At 37.7% G+C, this 5,510-nt stretch overlaps 1 long non-coding RNA gene across 2 annotated transcripts; it reads right to left on the bottom strand.

The window, feature by feature from the left end:
- Positions 1-831: 831 nt before the first annotated feature.
- On the bottom strand, positions 832-2,340 carry LOC127128042 (uncharacterized). Of its 2 annotated transcripts, XR_007805634.1 has the most exons (3): positions 1,733-2,260; positions 1,489-1,586; positions 832-1,224 (listed from the first exon to the last, which is right to left on the bottom strand). It is a non-coding gene; the product is annotated as an uncharacterized LOC127128042 (long non-coding RNA). The 2 variants fall into 2 exon arrangements; XR_007805633.1 differs by having other exon boundaries at positions 832-1,586; positions 1,733-2,340.
- Between the last annotated feature and the right edge of the window lie 3,170 nt (positions 2,341-5,510).

The raw sequence follows: 5,510 nt of genomic DNA on the forward strand, positions 1-5,510 counted from the left end.
GATTTAGAAATTCAAGATTAATTTGGATAAGTCAAGTTGATTTGGAAATTCAAATTGATTTAGGAACTCAAGATTAATTTGGATGATGCAAGCTAAATGTGGAAATTCAAGTTGATAATTCGTGTTAATCCATCGATTCGACCCGACTTTGGTAATTCGAGTTAAACTTGGAAACTCGAGTTGATTTTTTGGAATCATTTTTTGGGCCATGAAGGGCTATTCGAAAGTTGACCCATTTATCTATCATTTTATTTTCCCCGCAGCATTAACAAGTTAGGCCCAAACAGCCAAAGCATGTTTCCATTAATCCATAACCAACTAATCCATTTACAAAGTCAATATCCAAACCAATTACCCAACCCATACCAATTAATCCATTTCAATTAAACCCCAAAAACAAAACCATATTATATCCAAATGTACATCAGCCCATGATTCCATTTCCAATTTCAACATTCCACTTTTAATATCCATTTACCTATATCCAAACCCAAATCCGTGTTACAAATTCTTAAAACCGTTAAATACAAACTATAATCCATGATGTACATATCCTAACAAAGGCTTTCCGTTATCCTCTCTCTTTCTCTCCCATGAAAAATCTTTCCCATTCAGAGATTGTAGCAATAAGAGGCACAAGGGACAATTGCATTAACGTTCCCTTTGAAGTCTTCATGCAGACATTAATTCAATAACACACGTTGAATTCCAATTTTTATTAACAAAGACCAAAATTAATTTCACTTCATAGCCATAGGATTCATCACAATTAATATACAATTGCAAAATAACATTCAGCCCCACAAGTGCATTAACGCCGTACAAAACCAATTCAATTAAATTCCACTCCCCAAATTTAACATTAACCTGCAAATCCATTTACATACAATGCACTAAGCATCAATATACAAACAGGTCAGTGTGGACAATTGCATGACAACCATTTCTAACATTCCAATTCATCATCTAACATACATTAATACATCCAAATTATTTCATTACAACCATTTAATCTAAACCCAAAACAGCTCCGTGGAATTCAAATCTTGTAGGCGATCCAAATGTCGATGACACATTCCAAACAAGCCACAAATAACCTCTAGCAGAAGCTGAATGGGAAACTCGTCAACTAACAAAAGTTGCACCGCTTCTAACTCCAATAGGATTGGCAGAATCCAATGCTAAGGAACTCCCTCATGAATTTCCTTCATCCTGCTTCGCACCCTATTCCATAAAATGAAGCATTTCATGCTATTAAAAATAATTCAACAAGCCATTGCATATCACATTCATTTCATAACATAGCAACGACACCCGTAACATGCCAGGTACATACTAACGGCATTGCATTCATAACCGAATTTAGGTCATATATGACATGCCGACACCTTCCAAACCAGTTGAATAAAGAAAATTAGCAACTCATTCAACACAAGATTTTGGTTCGGTTTTAGCTAATTTGAAGTCCAATGCATGAAGATAACATACTAACTGTAGCTAATTAGCTTCTCTTCGCAGTTAGTCCCGCCGCAACCTCTTCAGCTTTGCAATTCGATCCTAAAGATCAATCCTGCAACCTTGCAAATCTGCAAAATCAACCGAAGAAGAAAAGTCATTCATATTCCGATCGAACAGAGAGAGCAACGTCATGAAATCAAACTTCGGTATCCAATCTAAGGAACGAAGGAGGAAGAAGAAGATTACGGAAGTGAATAAGAAACAATCGAGGTACCTTCGGGCAAATTGACGCATCTTCGTTCTTCATCTCCGTCGTAACGCAACCTCACGCTTTCACCCTCGACACCACACGGCTTCGCTCTTCATCTCCATGGACGCAAGGATGCAACGCGGTACGTCACTCGAATCGTTCATGAATCCGACAGATGCTTCTCCATTTCAACCTCGAATTTGAACTCGGCCCGGCGATGAATTCGCATGATAATTCAATTCTTGAGGTGGCGAAAGCAAGCATTAGGAGTTTTCGATTGTCACCGGTGGGTGGGAACGGCGAATTTGGTGGCGGTGATTCTCTGCGGGGAGTCCCTTCGAAATTCTTGGCCGCGACTTTAAATCCCAACACACGAGCCCCTGCAACAGACCTAGATGGAGCTTGGATTTGGGCTCTGGCGGACTTAGGCTTTTGTCCAAGAATCTCTTCACCCAAACCCGCTGGGCACCTCCGTGTTCACACCCCTCCGTTCGTTATTTCGCGGCCAATCGCAACTTAGGCCTAAAAGCCCAACAAACCTATGCTTGCATCTGCTAACAGATCCAGTAACCCTCCCATTTGTCTTCTTATGTGATTATTGTAAGCCCAGTTAGATTACCATGTTAAGTTGAATTTTGTTAATTAGTTTAGGACTTTATTAGGATTTTTGGACCTTAGACTAATTGGATTAATTAGGTTTTAGATGTTAATTAATTGATTCTAGAATTAGTTTAGATTTGAGAATATTAGAAATTAATTATAATTATATAGAATTTTAGAAGTGCTAGAATATTAGGATTTAATTAGGTTAATTAGGGTTAGATATTTTTCTAGACTTTTAGAATAATTAGATTTTAGAATTTAGAAAGGTTATATTGATTAATTCTAGAATTTTATTAGAAATAAAAACTAATTGATTTCTCATTAGAAATTGCATATTGAGTTCTAATTTAAAGACCATAATTGTGAATAATGACTTTTTTGTCCCTAGGTTAGAAATAGTTCAATTCTTACACGTTCCTTAGCATTTTAACATAGAATTTTTTTATCAACTTTGATTAACATTAACATGCTCCCCTAAGATTTTTAACATAGAATTGTAATCAATCATAACATGATCCCTTAGAATGGTTTGTTCATTTCTAACCTTTAGATCAAGATTAACCTAAATTCCAAATCATTTCAAGCCCTCAGATTCAAATTGATCAAAAGTAATTTTGATCAATTAAATCTTTTGAACTTGTATAATCCCACAATCTAAATTGAGTGGCCAAAAGACCCTTGGTCACTTAATAAGACTTTTATTCTAAGTTGTGGAGCTCGAAGCCTCAAGTCAAAATCTTCAATCAAGGCATCCTCAATCACATCAAGCAGCGGATTATACAAGATAAATCAAAGATCGACACTTAGTAAACACGATTCAATTTGTACGGAACGAGCCTTAAGTAATAGGGAATGACGAGACAGAGTCTCTCCAATCCTCGTCTAGAGCGACTTTGCGTATGGGACGTATGCCCCAAATATTCAAAGCGTTCGCCCTTATTCATAGACTTTAGTGCAATACGAATCGATTAAACTACCAAGTCTTCTTCATGCAAGACAACATCAACACAAGGAACAATGACGAAGATTTTTCATTAATAACTTGTCAGTCAAGAGAAGTATAATGTGCTACGAGCCTTAAGTAATAGGGAATGACGAGACAGAGTCTCTCCTATCCTCGTCTAGAGCGACTTTACGTATGGGGTGTAGGCCCTAAATATTGAAAGCGTTCTCCCTTATTCATAGACTTTAGTATGATTCCTATCAATCAACTGTCAAGTCTTTCTATCTTCATCATTATCAGAAACAACAACAAAGATTCTCTTCTTTCAACTTGAAAGTTAAGACGAGAGTTACATGCCATGAGCCTTAAGTAGTAAAGAAGGAATGAGACTAGAGCTTTCCCACACTCATTTTGGATATCTTTGGGTGCAATACGTTTGACTCGTTGCTAATCATATCCACCTTTACTCATAGACTTTAGTGTGATTCTTATCAAGTAACTATCAAGTCTATCCACTCTTTCAATTTAATCATTCAATCACATTATTTTGCCTCCTTAATCATCTCACTTTCAGACCTAGTGGGCAGAACTACGAAAGCTCTGATTTCCTTATTGCACTAAAGGGGTACGAAGGCAGAAGAATTCAGAATCTTCGCGAGCTATCTTATCTATTGCTACCATATTTATCAACCATTCATTCTCCACTCATTCAATCAATATCATCTTTTTGAGATCAATAATACTTCTCCTTGGACTCTTTGTCTATCTTTTTGGGATGTCTTAATGACAGTCCATCTCCTCAATCGAGAGTTGCTTGGGACTATGCCCGAACACTTAATTCGATCTTTCTTTTTGGCTTTACCCTATAGTTGCGGCCTTACTAGCCCACATATTGGTAAACGCCCACCTTGCTCTTTGATTCAGAGTCTATCTCCTTCTTGGATCCAAGATACTATCCTTCTTGGTCTCGAACTGTTTGTTCCCCATCCAGTGATATGCTATTCCTTGTACTACAATACTGCAATCATTTCTTGAATTGGTGTTTGTCTTGTGAGTCCCCTGTCGCTTAGACAAATATCTCTATCTCTTCGTTCCATGGCAGTTAACCTTTTGATACCATTTTGTTGCTACAAGTTATACTTTTCATCACTGTATGTCTCTCTCTATTCTCGTGGTTCCGAACTACGATTGCTCTGACTTTCTCATTGCACAATGAGAATACGTAGGCACAGGGATGTGAATCCTTGGCGAGCATACTTCTAATTATTCCTTCTTCCTCCTTAGGGCATCATCCATATCTTCCATTATTCATTATCTACCTTCGATCATAAATCGTTCACCCATTGACATAGTATTTCTTTGACATCGAAATACACTTTCTTTGGAATTTCATACATACCCTTTCTGGACGTATAGCGAATAGTCTGTATATCTACCTAGAGTTGTTTGGGCTACACCCTTAAACACTTAATTCCCTTCTTTTTTGGCTAAACACCCTATAGTGGGGGTCCTACTAGTCCACGTATCGGTTAAAGTTTTTTCCCTCTATAGTACAAATCTCATTTTTCTTATGGATTCCAATACACCTTCACCTTTCAGTTTCAAACAATACTTCTTCAGTCACTTATCACCCAAATATTCAATTTTTGTGACTTCGGTCACTTCATTCCGTTCATCTCCGTGATACCTTCATATTCTACCTTCCTTCACTCCATGTGATATACCATATTCTTTGAGCCAAATACACTACCACTTTGTGCTCCTTCTCGCGTCACCTTGTGAACCAAGATATGTTTGGGATTGTGCCTAAACACATATTTCTTCATCTTTTCGGCTTTATCCTATAGTGGCGGTCCTACTAGCCCATGTACTGGTAATAGCCACCTTACTCCTGGGTTCATCTTTTCACCCTTGTTGGATATCAAAACACTGTTCTTTGGTTCAGACCATACCTTGATCATGATTTTGTTTATCTCCCGCCTCTAGTTCCTTGAACTACGAAGCTCTGAATTCCTCATTGCACTATGAGAATACGTAGGCATACGGACCCCAATCCTCACCAAGCACTTTATCTATTTCTTTTCCTTTTCCCATTCTTTTGTGAGTAATATTTAGATATCACACCTATTCGAGCGAGAACAATCAAAACGGTTCCCATGGAGTACCATACATGTTTGGGGTGCTAATACTTTCCCCTTGCATAACCGACTTCCTTACCCAGCATATCTCTTTCCCCGGGGTTTTATCGATGTTTTC

This window comes from Lathyrus oleraceus, chromosome 3 (genome assembly GCF_024323335.1).
Source record: "Lathyrus oleraceus cultivar Zhongwan6 chromosome 3, CAAS_Psat_ZW6_1.0, whole genome shotgun sequence".
In the NCBI taxonomy this organism is placed as follows: Eukaryota; Viridiplantae; Streptophyta; class Magnoliopsida; order Fabales; family Fabaceae; genus Lathyrus; species Lathyrus oleraceus.